This window comes from Nicotiana attenuata, chromosome 2, assembly GCF_001879085.1.
Source record: "Nicotiana attenuata strain UT chromosome 2, NIATTr2, whole genome shotgun sequence".
In the NCBI taxonomy this organism is placed as follows: domain Eukaryota; kingdom Viridiplantae; phylum Streptophyta; class Magnoliopsida; order Solanales; family Solanaceae; genus Nicotiana; species Nicotiana attenuata.
In genome coordinates, this window is record NC_031990.1 from 64,762,371 (window position 1) to 64,779,875 (window position 17,505).

A 17,505-nucleotide genomic window follows, 5' to 3' on the forward strand; every position below is an offset into this window, starting at 1 on the left:
AAAAAAAAAAAAAAAAAAACAAAAAGAAGGCATTGTATTATCCCCTAAATAAATAAATAAATAAATAAGGCATTGTATTAATCGACTTGGCTAAATAGGATCAACTTTCATATTTTGTAGGAATTTGAATTTTTTTTTCTTAATTTTTATTTTATAAAATGCCAGCATATTCTTTAAAAGATATTTATGTGACATCAAACTTTTTTACCATTAATATGGGGTACATGCGCAACCCGCGTACCCAAAAACTAATAAGCTTTTATATATGTGAAATTAATTGATTGATTGGAACAGTAATTTGATTGAAACATTCCAATAGGAATTCTCAATGTCAAGATATTGGTTTCTTTGAAGGAATTTTGATTTACTCCTCGGCTCCTCGAACCTCTAATTGCTTTTTTCAGGCAATACTCCTCGGAGCAATGAAGCTGCAAGAAAAGCACACAAAATAAGGACATGAGTTCATTTCTTTAAGATGAAAAAGTGCAGCCTTGCCATCTTACTCACCAATATTGTCACAACCCTAGTACTCCCTCCGTGAATCGTCGTGACGACATCTAGTCTCTACGACTAGGTAAGTCTAACATTTACGGAAAAAGGGGACGAGAACATAAAAGCTATCAACTAATAAGTAAATTTAAACAAGGAAAAAGAGATGCCGCTCGGCATATACAATAATTACTTCCGAACAGCACATAAACTCTCCCAAAATCCGGAATGTCATAAGTCACAAGCTACATAAAGAAAACAGTACTTCTAAACTCCAGAATCTATCAACGAAGAAAATACAAGAAGTCTTTAACTTGAGGAAGAGTAGATAGGGACTCCTAGGTCTGCGGACGCGGCAGATATACCTTGAAGTCTATACAGTCGTCTCGCCTCACTGGTAATGCAACTGATGTGAGGTACCTGGATCTGCACACGAAAAACATGTGCAGGAAAGGGCATGAGTACACCACAACGGTACCCAGTAAGTGCCAAGCCTAACCTCGGTCGAGTAGTGACGAGATCAGGTCAGGGCCTTACTGGTATATATATATATATATATATCGCAGTATGAAATATCGCGATAAAGATAAATACTAAAATTTAACGAGAATGAAATCACAGAAAAATAACAGCTCAGTACACAGAGATAACAACAGGGGATCTCCCGAGATACCGTCCGGTAGTCCCAAACGTAAATGTACAGAGGGATCTCCCAGGATACTATCCCGTAGTCCCAAACGTAAATGTACATGGGGATCTCCCAGGATACCGTCCCATAGTCCCAAACGTAAATATGCAGTACAGAGGGATCTCCCGAAATACTGTTCCGTAGTCCCAAAGTAAATATGCAGTTCAACCAAACAGAAATAGCAGTTACATCAAGAACCACAATTTAGGCTAAGTCCGAGTCAAAGAAGAACATGAAATTTCACTAAAACATGCTGCATAGAGTTCAGATAGGCAGTTAAGGCAGTTAAGTAAGTTAAGGCACTTAGGCATGCTTTCCTAAGCTAAACAAGATAGTTACGTATACTAATGTTGCTCAATTAAAAGAAAATAGATATTTGCTTAATGAAAATAGAGTTTTTCAACAAATAGCCTGTGTACGCACTCGTCACCTCACGTACACGGCGCTCATATCAAACAATACCAAATCCTAAGGGGAGCTCCCCCACACAAGGTTAGACAAGCCACTGTGACGACCCAAAGGGTCATCACCTGTTTCCTCATTCGTTCCGTGCTTCCGAGGCCTTGAAAACCTCATTTTTTACTTACCCCGATTCGCGTGCGCAGTCCGGGCGCATAGCCGGAAAGCTTTTATGTTGAAATATGTGAATTATGTGAAAAATTTAAAGAATTTTGATATTAATATTGCTAAAGTTGACTTTGGTCAACATTTTTGGTAAACGGACCCGGACGCGTGATTTGGCGGTCCCGGAGGGTCCGTAGAAAAATATGAGACTCGGGCATATGCCCGGAGTCGAATTCCAAGGTCGAGAACTCGAGAAATGAATTTTTCTGTGAAATTGTTTTTCTGAAATTCTTAAGGAAAATGGAAATGAAAATTGATTAAAAGACTATGGTAGCGGGCTCGTATTTTGGTTCCGACGCCCGGTACAAGTCTTAAATATGTGTTAAGCGCTTTCTGTAAAGTTTGGTCGAAATCGGACGTCATTTGACGTGTTTCGGACCTAAATATCTAAAGTTAGAAGTTTAAGAAGTTTGAAATGAAAATGATGATTTTGAGGCTTGATCCATTGATTCTGATGTTATTTTGGCGATTTGATCGCTCGAGTAGGTTCGTAGGATGTTATTGAGTTAGTGTGTGTGTTTGGTTAGGAGCCCCGAGGGCTCGGGAGTGCTTTCGGAGGTGTTTCGGGATGTTTTAGCTTAGGAAAAACATAGCAGAAAATTCTGCAATTTTTGCTCAGTGATTTCCTCTTACGCGATCGCAATCTTCAGCCCGCGATCGCGTTCCTTTGGCTCTTTACTCTTTCGCGTTCGCGTATTTGATCACGCGATCGCACTGCCTTAGCATTTCCTTCAATGCGTTCGCACCAGTAGGTTTACATTCGCCTAGACCAAGTTTTGGACCCCCCCAGTATTCCCCTACGCGATCGCATTACAACCCACGCGATCGCGTTGACCATTCTGTGTAACCCTTCGCGATCGCATCTCTACATCCGCGACCGCGTAGGGTAAATTCGCCCAGTTATTTTAAAGCCTAAAAAACAGAACCAGTGACGGGATTTCTTCATTCTTTTCACACGAGCTCTCCTCTTAAACCCTCCATAGACGAAATTCAAGCTCTCCTTCCTCCATAATTCTTTGGGTAAGTAATCTTAACATCATTCCCTCGTTATTTCTTCATCTAATTACTAATTTCCTAGCCCTAAATCATGAAATCAAAGTAGAAATTAAGGGTTTCGGGTAGAGTTAGGTTTTTGGGAATTTTGGGTGATTCAACCTCAATTTGGGGTCGAATCTTGAAATAAATTATATATTTGAACTCGTGGGGTTATGGGTGATTGGGTTTTGGTCCGAGCCTCGTGTTTGGACCATGTGGGCCCGGTGTCGAATTTTGGTATTTTTGGAAGAATGCTAGGAAAATTCATATCTAGGCTATGGGATGTTGCCATTGAGTCCTTATTGATATTATTGAATTAATTATGACTAGGTACCGTTGTTTCGGAGTCGGATTGTAGAGGAAAGGCGGTATTTGAGGATTGATTGCTATTCCTCGGACCGAGGTAAGTGTTTGGTCTAACTTTGGCTTGAGGGAATAGGAGTAGAGTCTTGCTAATTGCTATTTGTCGAGTACGGTGTATAGGCATGGTGACGAGTATCTATACACTGGTGTCGAGCATGACCGTGAGTCCTAATTTGCTATATTATCGAATTCTTAATTGTTGTTTATGAGGACTTGGTTGGAAATCTTTAACACTGAGCCAGTAATTGTTGAGACTGAGTATTCATTTAATTGTGTTAAGTAGAAATTGAATAATTTCGGTTATAGCTGGATCTCCCTTGCCGGGATAGTTTATTATAACATCTTTTCTCCCTTGCCGGGATTATTTTGTGTATTGTGTTGAGAGAAATGGGATCGTGTGGCACGCCGACCACGAGATATTATGAAATGGGATCGAGTGGTACGCCTACCACATGTTATTATGAAATGGGATCGAGTGGTACGCCTACCACGTGATATTATGAAAAGGGATCGAGTGGTACGCCTACCACGTGTTATTATGAAATGGGATCGAGTGGTACGCCTACCACGTGATATTATGTAAAAGGGATCGAGTGGTACGCCTACCACGTGATATTATGAAAAGGGATCGAGTGGTACGCCTACCACGTGATATTATGTCATGGGATCGTGTGGCACGCCGACCGCGAGATATTATGAAATGGGATCGGGTTGCACGCCTGCAACGAGAGGAAATTGAAACAAGTGAAAATGGCTTGTTTTCCCTTATTCTGTGTTAGACGTAATCATATGTAGTCTCTTGTTATTCCTGATATTCTGTGTTATCCGCTACCCCGTAAGCATGTTCCCCTCCCAGTTTTAAATTGTTATTTCCGCTATTATTTTATTGTACTTGCATATATATATCTGTACAGGTTTATTTGGTAGTCTGGTCTAGCCTCGTCACTACTTCGCCGGGGTTAGGCTAGGCACTTACTAACACATGGGGTCGGTTGTGCTGATGCTACACTCTGTGCATCTTTTTGCACAGATCCAGGTGTTGGAGCAGCATTCGAGTAGCGGTAGCATTTTGGGAACGAGCTCTCAGCCCAGGGACATTCGAGGTAGCCTTGCTGACGACCGCAGGCCCGGGGTCCCTTCTGTTTTATACAGTTTGTTATCACTTGTACCGAAGCAAACAATATTGTATTTTGTTCAGACTTTGTATGTAGTATTTTGAAGACGTTCGTGAGTTAGTGACACCAGTCTTGGGTAGAGGATTTTTGTTAAACTTCCACATTTCTTTCAGTTAATCATATTGAGACTTCCGCGTATTTATTAAATGTTTTATTGTTCCTAATATTGTCAGAGTTCGTTAAAAGAGGTAGTTGTTAATTTGCTTGCCTAGCTCTCGTTAGTAGGCGCCATCACGGCCCCCGAGGGTGGGAAATCCGGGTCGTGACAGCCATATACCTCGAACCAGGCTCAAATAAATCTGAAATAATGCTCTTTCCATAAATATCCGGCTCGGGATGGCCCAAATCTGCCAAATCAATTACATAACGTAAATATAGCCACAAACAACTAATTTAGCTAATGAAATTAAAGTTAAGGCAAGAAAATAGGAAAACGCCCAAAAATCCTCCTCGGGCCCACATCTCAGAATCGGGTAAAAGTCACAAATTATGAACACCCATTCACTCACGCGGTCATTCGTGCAAAAATTATCCAAATCCGACGCCTAAATCCCACTCAAATCTCAGATTTTTGGTTGGGAAAATTGTAACGACCCGACCGGTCGTTTTGATCTCTAGCGCAGCGTTCAGCAGTCTGAGGCCATGAGCAGCTTCATTTCAGGTATTATGACTTGTACGCGTGGTCGGAATTGAATTGCGGGAAGTTCAGAGTTGATTTGAAGAGAGAATTCTCATTTCGGAAGCTTAAAGTTGAAAGAATTAACTAGGATTGGATTTTTGAGTAAACAACCTCGGAATTGGGATCTGAAGGCTCCAGCAGGTTCGTATGATGATTTCGGACTTGGGCGTATGCCCGGATCGGGTTGTGGATGACCCGGGAGCGTTTTGGCGCCCATTGTGGAAGTTAGCATTTTGGAAGAAATTTCATAAGTTTGGCTTGAAGTGCGTTTCAGTGTTATCGATGTCCGTTTGGGATTCTGAGTCTGGGAGTAGCTCCATATGGTGATTCTGGAGTTGGGAGCGCGATCGGAAGTGAATTCGGAGGTCCGTAGGTCATTTTGGAGCCATTTGGCTAAAGATAGAAAATTGATGGTTTTTGGAGAAGTTTGACCGGAAGTGGACTTTTTGATATCGGGGATGGATTCCGATTCCGGAAGTTGGAGTAGGTCTGTAATGTCAAATATGACTTGTGTGCAAAATTTGAAGTCAATCGGACGTGATTTGATAGGTTTCGGCATCGAAAGTAGAAGTTTGAAGTTCTAAAGTTCATAAAGCTTGAATTGGAGGTTGATTCATGATTTTAGCGTTGTTTGGTATGATTTGAGGCCTCGATCAGGTCCGTTTTATGTTATGGAGTGGGTTGGTGTGATTGGACGGGGTCCCGGGGGCCTCGGGTGTGTTTCGGGTTGTATCGCGCTCTTATTTCATATTTCAACGTCGTTTCTTTGGACATAAAGGGGTACCATATTAAGCAAATGAGCTCCAAATTACGTTTTTATTGAACCATTAGATCCGTATCGTAATTATGGAGCCATAGCAAAAAGAATCGTTGAATTTGGACATCGTATGAGGGAGTTATGCTCATTTCCGTGTCGGAAAAAAGTGCTGGTTGCTGTCATAACCGCAGATGCGGTAATTTTTCAGCAGATGCGGGACCGCAGATGCAAGACCGCAGATTCGGGACCGCACGCAGATGCGGTTATTTTCTCGCAGATGCGGAAACTGCTGGAGGCAGTGGGGTTCTTTTAAAAATCGAAGTTTGGCTCATTTTCACTTCATTTCTTCCATGGGAGCCGATTTTGGAGCAACTTTGGAGTGCCATTTTCATCACCAAGCATGAGGTAAGTGATCTCTACTAGTTTTGAGTATATACAAGGCTTATATATGGATTTAGACATTGAAATTTGTAGAAAACTTGGGGTTTGAGGGAAAACCTAGAAAACTAGTATTCTTGGATTTTGACCATGATTTTGGGTATGGAATTTAGAGAAAATCATATATTTGTGTTCGTGAGGCTATGGGTAAACTTTATCTTCGAAAAATTTCGGATTCCGGGCACGTGGGCCCGAGGGCGTTTTTGTCAACTTTTCGATCGGGGTTAGGAAATGTTATAAATTGGATTATAATGAGTACCTTAGCATATATTAATGGGTTTACATAATTATTGGCTAGTTTTGGAGCGTTGTGCATCGATTCGAGTCTTCGGAAGGGCGTCGAATGCCGGTTATGGATCTTCGGAGTGAGGTGAGTCTCCTTTCTAACCTTGTAAGAGGGAATTGTCCCCATAGGTGAATTAATTGGTTATGTGCTCCTACTTGTGGGGGCTACGTACGTAAGAGGTGACGAGAGTCCGTGCGTAGCTACTATTATGCTATTGTCCGGGTAGTCTAGGACCCAAAAGCATGCTATACTTGGATGAATTGTAAACTTATTGACAACTCGAATTGCTTAAACCACATCGAATTAATAAATAATTTCAAAAAGGATTAAACTTCTTTTCTTACATTGTTAAAAGAGAAAGTGGCTTTTATTTGAATAAATATTCCCCGATAAATTCTTAATTGGCTATCTGAGCATGTATTTCTATGTGTATATGATTCGCGAGCAGGGGGATTGTTTATTTCATGTTGACCGCGTCGCATGGATAGTTCGCGAGCGGGGTAATAGATGCATCTATGGTTCACGCTGTTCGACCCTCAGCAATGCACAGTTTATTTTCTGTTGGAGCGGGTCGTACGCCTCGGCATGCTTTGCGCATGCTTGTATTGCTGCCTTGAACTTATTGAAGTTGTTACTGCCTCTTCATGGCTTGAGAATATTTGGATAAATAATGAAAATGAATTTTGGGAAACTTCCTATAAAAGAAATAATTGTTTACTTGTTTTCTCCTATTGGATTAAAAAAAATCATGTTTATAAGAGTCCACGATTTAATGAATTATTGACATCATTATTGGACCACTAGTAAGTGTCGAAGTCGACCATCTCGTCTCTACTTCTTCGAGATTAGACGGGATACTCATTGAGTACACGTTGTTTTCGTACTCATACTACACTTCTGTGCATTTTTGTTGCACAGGTATATGTAACTCTAGTGGCCTACTGGGCGTAGCGACACGGATGATTTGGGGACTAGGTGAGTTGCATCATTCGAGGCGGCCGCAGCTAGTATAGTCCCTTCCAGTATATTGTATTTACTTTCTGTCCATTGTATTCCGGACGAATGTTGTATTACATTATTTCTTAGAAATTGTTCATGCACTTGTGACACCGGGTTCTGGGATGGTTTTGAAATATTTTGTATTAGTTGCTTATTATTTAATTTGAATTGAAGCAGTTGTCTCTTTACTTATGAAATTAGAAGGAAAATCTGGATTTTCAAAATTATCTAAATTGGAATCTAATTAAGTATTTTAGTTGGCTTGCCTGATAGCAGTGTCCGGCGCCATCACGACCCTTAGTGGATTTTGGGTCGTGACAAAAATTTTCCCCCAATTTCCCAACTTCCTCATTCAAATTCCTTAATTTAATGAAGAAAACAACTATGGATTAATGAAATATGATCAATATAGGATTAGGAATCGTTACCCAATGTTTTCCTCTAAAAAAACTCTCAAAAAATCGCCTTCCTCCGAGCTCAAAATCAAATTTTGTGAAATGAACACCAAACCCTCGAATTCTCTCTTTTTCTGCCAGACAAACCGCACATGCGGACCCTTCTTCGCACCTACGGCGCCGCAACTGCGGGATATCCATCGCAGGTGCGGAAGTCACTTAGGTAGGCTGGGACCGCATCTGCGAGCACTGGGCCGCACATGTGAGCCCCCTCCTGTGGTCCCCAACCGCTTCTGCGCCTCTGCTTCTGCAGATTCCTTGCCGCATCTGCGGACCCAGCTGGTCTAGGCCAAATTCTGCTTCTGTGGTTCCTTTGCCGCTTCTGCGGCTCCCCACCTGCGGTCCAAAATGCGCAGGTGCGAAAACACCAAGTGCAGCAACTTCAGCAATTTGCATAGGTCTCAAACCAATCCGTTAAGCACCCGAAACTCACCCGAGGCCCCCGGGACCTCTACCAAACATACCAACCAATCTTAAAACATCATACGAACTTAGTCAAGCCCTCAAATCACATCAAACAACGCTAAAATCGCGAATCACCCTCCAATTCAAACTTAAAGAACTTGAAACTTTAAATTTCTACAACTGATGCTGAAACCTATCAAACCATGTCCGATTGAATCCAAAAGTTGCACACAATTCATATTCAACAGTACGGACCTACTCCATCTTCCGGAATTAAATTCCGACCCCGGTATGAAAAATTCCACTACCGACCCAACACTTCAAAAATTTGACTTTTGCCATTTCTAGCCTAAATAAGCTACGGACCTCCAAAACAAAATCCGGACATGGCCCTAGGCCCAAAATCACCCAACGGAGCTAACAGAATCGACGGAACTTCATTCCGGAGTCGTCTTCACACAGTTCTGACTACGGTCCAAATTTTAAGGCTTAAGCTTTCATTTTGGGACTAAGTGTTGCAAAATACTCCGAAACCCAGAGCGAATCATCCCGGCAAGTCACAATAGCAGAAATAGATAATGGGGAAGCAGTTAATAGGGGATCGGGTCATAAATTCTCAAAACGACCAGCCGGATCGTTACATCCTCCCCCTCTTAAAACATTCGTTCATCCTCGAACGAGCATAGAGACATACCTGAAGTGGTGACAAGATGAGGGTAACGGCTGCGCATATCTTGCTCGGTCACCCAAGTCGCCTCCTCGACCGGCTGACCCTGACACTGAACCTTTACTGATGGAATATTCTTTGACCTCAGCTTTCGAACCTGCCTGTCCATTATAGCCACTAGCTCCTCAACATAAGATAGATCCTTGTCCAACTGGACTGAGCTGAAATCCAACACGTGAGGCGGATAGCCATGATACCTCCGGTGCATTGAAACATGAAATACTGGATTAACTCCTGCTAGGCTGGGAGGTAAGGCAAGCTCATAAGCAACTTCCCCAACACGCCGCAACACCTCAAAGGGACCAATAAACCTTGGGCTCTACTTGCCCCTCTTTTTGAATCTCATAATGCCCTTCATAGGCGAAACCCGAAGCAAGACCCACTCTCCAACCATAAATGAAACATCGCGAACCTTCCGGTCCGCATAACTCTTTTGTCTGGACTGGGCTGTGCGAAGTCTATCCTGAATCACCTTAGCCTTCTGCAAAGCGTCCTGAACCAATCCCGTGCCCAATAATCTAGCCTCGCCCGGCTCGAACCAACCCACTGAGGACCAACACCGCCTACCATACAGAGCCTCATACGGTGCTATCTGAATGCTGGACTGATAACTGTTGTTGTAGGCAAACATTGCAAGTGGAAAGAACTGATCCCAAAACCTCCAAACTCCATCACACATGCACGGAGCATATTATCAAGAATCTGAATAGTGCGCTCGGACTGTCCGTTCGTCTGGGGGTGAAATGTTGTGCTCAACTCCACCCGAGTACCCAACTCACGCTGTACGGCTCTCCAGAACTGTGATGTAAACTGCGTGCCCCCGTCAGAGATGATAGATACCGGCACGCCATGAAGGCTGACAATCTCTCGGATATAAACTCGAGCTAACTGCTCGGAAGAATAGGTAGTCATCATAGGAAGGAAATGAGCTGACTTGGTCAGCCTATCTACAATCACCCAAACTGCATCAAACTTGTGCTGACTCCGTGGGAGTCCAACAATGAAATCAATAGAGATCTGCTCCCATTTCCACTCCGAAATCTTTAACTTCTGAAGCAATCCACCCGGTCGCTAATGCTCATACTTCACCTGCTGGCAATTTAGACACCGAGCAACATACATATTCCACTATGTCCTTCTTCATCCTCCTCCACCAATAATGTTGTCTCAAGTCCTGATACATCTTCGCGGCACCTGGATAAATAGAGTACCGTGAGCTATGAGCCTCTTGAAGAATCAACTCATGGAAACTATCTACATTAGGCACATATAGCATGCCCTACATCCTCAAAGCACCATCCTCCCCAATAGTAACCTCCTTAGCATCACCGTGCTGAACCGTGTCCTTAAGGACAAGCAAATGGGGGTCGTCATACTGAAGCTCCCTAATACGATCATAAAGAGAAGACCAGGAAACCACATAAGCCAATACTCGACTCGGCTCAGAAATATCCAATCTCACAAACTGGCTGGCAAAGGCCTGAACATCCATCGCCATGGGCCTCTCTGCTGCTGGTAGATATGCTAAACTCCCCAAACTCTCTACCCGGCGACTCAAGGCATCGGCCACCACATTGGCCTTCCCCGGGTGGTAAAAAATAGTGATATCATAGTCCTTAAGCAGCTTTAACCACCTCCTCTTACGTAAATTATGATCCTTCTGCTTGAACAAATACAGCAAACTCCGATGATCAGTATAGATCTCACAAGGGGCATCGTACAAATAGTGCCTCCAAATATTCGGGGCATGAACAATAGCAGCTAACTTAAGGTCGTGGACAGGATAGTTCTTTTCATGCACCTTTAGCTGTCTGGACGCATAGGCAATCACCCTACGGTCCTGCATCAACATCGCGTCGAGGCCAACTCGCGACGCATCACAATAAACTTTATAAGACCCCAAACCTGAAGGCAATACCAATACTGGGGCTGTAGTCAAAGCTGTCTTGAGCTTCTGAAAGCTCTCCTCACACTCTTCCGTCCACCTGAACGGAGCATCTTTCTGGGTCAGCCTGGTCATAGGTGCTGCAATAGATGAGAATCCCTCAACAAATTGACGGTAATAACCCGCCAAAACAAGATAACTCCGGATCTCTATAGTTGAGGATGGTCTAGGCCAACTCTACACTGCCTCTACCTTCTTCTGATCCACCTTGATCCCTTCACTCGACCCCACGTGACCCAAAAATGCCACGGAATCCAACCAGAACTCACATTTTGAGAACTTTGCATATAATTTCTTTTCTCTCAAGGTCTAAAGCACCGTCCTCAGGTGCTGCTCATGATCTTCCCGACTCAGGGAGTACAGCAGAATGTCATCAATAAAGACAATGAAGAACGAGTCAAATATGGCCGAAATACACTGTGCATCAGATGCATAAATGCTGCTGGGGCGTTGGTCAGCCCAAATGACATAACAAGGAACTCGTAATGACCATACCGAGTCCTGGAAGCATTTTTCGGGATATCTGGCTCCCGAATCTTCAACTGATGATAACCTGAACGTAAATCAATCTTGGAAAACACTCGAGCACCCTGTAGCTGATCAAATAGGTCATCAATACGAGGCAAAGGATACCGATTCTTCACTGTAACTTTGTTCAACTGGAAATAATCAATACACATACGCATAGAACCACCCTTTTTATTTAAAACAAGATAGGAGCACCCCAAGGTGACATAGTAGGCCGAATAAAGCCCTTATCAAGAAATTCCTGTAACTGTTCCTTCAACTCCTTCAACTCAGGAGGGGCCATCCGATAAGGAGGAATAGAGATGGGCTGAGTGCCCGGCAACAAATCAATGTCAAAATCAATATCATTGTCTAGCGGCATGCCCGAAAGATCAGCAGGAAACACATCAGGGAAATCCCTCACTACCGGCACGGAATCAACTGTAGGGGTATCAATACTGACATCTCTCACATAAGCTAGATACGCGTCACACCCCTTCTCAACCATTCACTGAGCTTTAAGAAATGAAATAACTCTACTGGGAGTGCAATCTAAAGTATACCTCCACTCTAATCACGGTAAACCTGGCATAGCCAGCGTCACGGTCTTAGCATGACAATCAAGAATAGCATAATGGGCCGACAACCAGTCTATGCCAAAGATAACATCAAAATCTACTATGCTGAGCAATAATAAATCAGCTCTTGTCTCAAAACCACTAAGAGCTATCAAACACGACCGATAAACGCGGTCCACAACAAGAGAATCTCCCACGGGAGTAGACACATAAATAGGGGAACTCAAAGAATCCTGAGATACGCCCAAATGCGGGGCAAAATATGAGGACACATAGGAATAAGTGGAGCCTGGATTGAATAGAACCGATGCATCTCTATGGCAGACCGGAACAATACCTGTAATGACAGAGTTGGAAGCAACAACCTCTGTACGAGCAGGAAGGGCATAGTATCTGGCCTGGCCTCCCCCTCAAGGGTGGCCTCTACCTCCCCGACCTCTACCTCTAGCTGGCTGAGCAGGTGGAGTGGCGGCTGGTGCTGCAATCATAGCCTGGGAACCCTGTGGAGCACGTTGTGGCTGAGAAGTCTGTGGAGGTGCACCCCTCATAAGCCAGGGACAATCCCTCACCATATGGCGAGTGTCGCCACACTCAAAACAAGCTCTGGGAGGGCGTGGTGGCTGTGACTGGCTCGGGCCAGGTTTTCTGGACTGACCACTGAAAACACCCCGTGTAGGAGGCACACTAGATACTGGAGGTGCATAATAAGGCTCCTGAGGTCTAAGAGGAGCTGGAATACTACTGGCGGCTGGAAGAGCTGAATGAACGGAGCAACTCACATAGCCCCTACCATGACGAACTGCAGCTGGGGCACGGGCACCAGAATAATGCCCCAACTCTCGAGACCTCTTAGCCTCTCTCTCCTCCCTATCCCGAGCAAGCATGCCCTCTACTCTCCTAGAAATACTCACCACCTACTGGTACGCGATATCCATCTCTAACTCCCGGGCCATGCTGGACCTGATGCTTGGAATGAGCCCCTCAACAAACCAGCGAACCCTTTACCGAACTGTAGAAGCCAAGGCCGGTGCATGCCTAGCCAAGTCACTGAAACGGAAAGCATACTCTGAAACAGTCATAGTACCCTGGTGCAACTGCTCAAACTCCGCACGCCATGCGTCCCTGAGGCTCTGAGGGACATACTCTCTCAAAAACATGTCCGAGAACTGAGTCCATGTAAGGGAAGCTGCCTCAGCCGGACTGTCCAACTCAAAAGTACGCCACCACTGATAGGCTACCCCTCGAAGCTGGAAGGCAGTGAAAGAAAACCCACTCGACTCTGCTATGCTCATAGTGCGGAGGATACAGTGGCATTCCTCCAGAAATCCCTGAGCATCCTCTGATGCTAGACCACTAAATGTAGGAGGGTCGTACTTCTTATACCTCTCAAGACTCTGAAACTGCTACCCTACCCTCGAGCTGAACTAGGGCTACAGGTGGTACAGGTATAACCTCTGGGATCTGATCGACCTGAACCCGCTACTCTAGGGTACGGGCGGCGGGAGTCTGTGCTCCTCCCCCGGCCTGTGATATGGCTGCAACAAGCGAAATCAACCCTGCCTGAGCTAGAGTGCTGTACATGCTCAAGAACTGTGCAAGGGTCTCCTGGAGAGCTGGAGTAGTAGTAGTAGGCGTATCAGGTGCCTGTGCTCTGGTTGGACTACTGATGGCTCCTCTGTAGCAGCTCGCCCGGGTGTTCTAGCTACACCACGTGAGCGTCCTCGGCCTCTACCCCGGCCCTGGCCTCTGGCGGCTCTAGCAGGGGGCGCGGGTGCCTGGTCATCTCCGGTAGCACATGTCCTCACCATCTATAAGATAACAAAAGACAGAAGTTTAGAATTTCGAAGTCAATAATCTCGAACGACAAGGAATCAAATGAAGGGTAATTTTCCTAACAGTTCCATAGCCTCCCGAAGATAAGTACAAACGTCTCCGTTCCGATCTGCGAGACTCTAATAAACCGGCTTGTGACCCATGACTCCTATGAACCTAGAGCTCTAATACCAACTTTTCACGACCCTAGTTCTCCCTCTGTGAACCGTGGTGACGGCACCTTGTCTTTACGACTAGGTAAGCCTAACATTTGCGGAAAAAGGGGACGAGAAAATAAAAGCTATCAACTAATAGGTAAATTTAAACAAGGAAAAAGACATGTCGCTCGGCATATACAATAATTACTTCCGAACAGTACATAAACTCTCCCAAAACCCGGAATGTCAGAAGTCACAAGCTACAGAAAGAAAACAGTACTTCTAAACTCCAGAATCTATCAACGAAGAAAATACAAGAAGTCTTTAACTTGAGGAAGAGTAGATAAGGACTCCTAGGTCTGCAGACGCGACAGATATACCTTGAACTCTCTACAGTCGTCTCGCCTCACTGGTAATGCAACTGATGTGAGGTACCTGGATCTGCACACGAAAAACATGTGCAGGAAAGGGCATGAGTACACCACAACGGTACCCAGTAAGTGCCAAGCCCCACATCGGTCGAGTAGTGACGACATCAGGTCAGGGCCCTACTAGTATGTATGTATATATATATATATATATATATATATATATATATATATATATATATATATATATAACAAAATAAGACAGAATGAAATATCGCAGTAAAGATAAATACTAAAATATAACGAGAATGAAATCACACAAAAACAACAGCTCAGTACACAAAGATAACAACAGGGGATCTCCCGGGAAACCATCCTGTAGCCCCAAACGTAAATGTTGTAAGCACGTGATTTTTGCCTCGCTTGAATTATTCCTATAGAATTCTTAAAATTAGGACTTTTCTTTTTTTATTTGAATTTTAGGGAATTAATTGCATGATTTTTGTGTTTGTTTGCATTTTTGTGTGCATTTTTAGTTGGCATAATTCATAAAAAATACAAAAAATAGTACATTTGCATTTAGGACCAAATTTTATATTTTTTAGTTCTATTAGGTTATTAACATTACAAAAAATGAAAGAAAATAACAAAAAATGGTTCCTTTTGCATTCTTACTTTTAATTTTCAAATTTGTCTTAGTTTTATTTGAAATTAGGAGTTAGTTAATTCTTGAAAATTAATTAGTTTAGTTTTAGAATTCAATCAAGTCTTTTTATTTTAAATTTTGTATTTAACAAAAATCAAAAAAAGAGGGAGAAAAAAGAGTGAAAATAAATAAATAAATAAATAAATAAAAGAAGAAAGAGAGAAAACAGACTGGCCGGCATTGGGCCAGTGATTAAAATTCACCAGCCTAATCTCAAAACCTCTTCACAAACCCACAGTCCAAGCCCAAAATACCACATGTCCGGTCCAGCACCCCTACAACCTAAACGACCCCGTTTTGCTTGCAATGAATCTCAGCCGTCGAGGTTTGCTTGATCGAACGGCTGAGAAGCTGGGGTGTATAAGTATATTATATGTCCAAACGATCCTACCCCCTCAGGAACCCCCCTAACCCTCTCATCTCTCCCATCTCTCACCGGACACCCCAATACCACCGTTCACCGCCGTCCGCCGCCGGCCGGAAATCGCCTCCGCCGGCGGCGAAGCTCCAAATGACCCCAAAATTTCGCCACAAGCTCTCCTTCTCTCCTCTTTCCAACCCCCAAAACCATCTCCCTCAATTCATCACCAGTTTCTTCGAATCTTGGATCAAAGATTCCGGCAAAATCCTACCTTCCCCAAATCCGACCAAAAATCACACCCAAGCTCTCCTTGACCTCCTCATTCCGAATTTCAAGCCGGAATCCTTCGAATCCAAGAGGAATCCACGAATCTTAAAATCTAAGTTCTGAAGAACTTCAATCCGTTTGGGTTTTCAAGTGTTCGAGGGGTCTTCAATTAATGTTTTTGTTTATTTTTAGGCAAAATAAACATATAAACATTAGTTGAGGACCAATTTCGAGAAGTTAGTCAATTTGTTCTCAAAACCGTGAGTTTCTAAATTTTTCTTGTTGTTTTTATTTGAATTGTTTTCCCTTCCATGACTGTTTTGCTTCATTAATTGAGTGGGATTTGTTTTCATCCGTTAGGAATCAGTAATCAAGTTTTGCTCTTCTTTGTTCTTGTTCGAATTTGTTCTTAAGCTTGTCATTAGTATAGGCATTAGTTATTGTTCAGTGTTTAGGTTAGTTTCAATTTTTGATTGACCGTTTTTTTTCTTCAGTAAGGTTTCTCCTTGTTCGATTAAATTTTCTGCATAATTAATTAAGTCTGATTTGTTTTAGTCATTGTTTCAGGTTAGAGTCTGTTTTGATTTTGGTTTCAATTAATTGACCCATGGATGTTACTGTTAAATTGATCTTAATCCTGTACGTTAGTTCATTGATTACTTTAAGTAATATTAGAATTAATTAGTTAGGACGAGCTTATTGGATTTGTTAGCTGAATTGCCATTTCCTGTGAACAATTAACCATGATTACTACTAGGGTAAAGGGAATGGGTCAGTCAACCATAGTTAGTAATTTCAGGGTAATCAAGGGTAGTTTGGGCATCTAAAAATGGTTGGTTTGTTAAGGTTAAGCAATTTCAGAACGCAAGTAAGGGTAATATAGGCATTCCATAGGTAGAAAACAAAACTAGAACACCCTAGGGCCTTCTAGAAGGGGGCCTTAGGTGTAAGTTTCTGCATTCTTAATGCAGTAACTTGAGCAACAAGCCACAATTTCAGGGATTAATCACTAAATTCTGAAATAAAAAAAGGGGGAAAATGGGGAGTGAGTTCCAGAACATTCTGTCCTCTTCCTTGCCTATAAAAAGCAAGCCTAGTGCCTTGATTTACAAGTTTTGAACAATCTGAAAAATTCCCAAAAGTTGGAGAAGCTCTGAAAAAATTCCCCCCACTCTCACAAAGTATTCATCAGCTCAAATTTTGAATTTCAAAACTTCTTCTAGATCTAAATTTCTTTCAAAAAAAAAACCAAAAAACAAACAAAATATACAATAGAAAAATCCAAAAAAGGTCCTGTTGCATTGCATTTTAGGTGATTTGAGTTATAGACATTAATTCTCGTCTCCTAGATTGACTTTTAAGTACTGAAGTTTCAGAGATTCCTGGATTTCAATTTGAGTCAGTTTTTGGGTGTATTCGAGCTATTTGGTGTGATTTTGAAGTGAAACTGGTCGGTCAAGTCTGTTTCGGGTGATTCCGCTGGTTGATTATTCATCCGTTGTTCATCCTTGGGTCATATTGGTGTTATTTTGGGTTTCAATCGATTCTGCTGTTGTGTTGCTGCTGGTTTACGTCTGCTGCTTTGCTATTTTCTACTAATTCTCCTTCTTCTTTCATATTTGCCATAATTCCAGGTATTAAATCCTATCCTGTTGTATTGGTGCTGATTCGAAGTGCATATGC

The 17,505-nt window shown here is 42.9% G+C and overlaps 1 protein-coding gene across 1 annotated transcript in view; it reads left to right on the forward strand.

Annotated features, from left to right (window-relative positions):
- Positions 1-17,505, forward strand: part of LOC109220420 — a 54,988-nt gene that overhangs the window by 18,280 nt on the left and 19,203 nt on the right. The window lies entirely within an intron of this gene.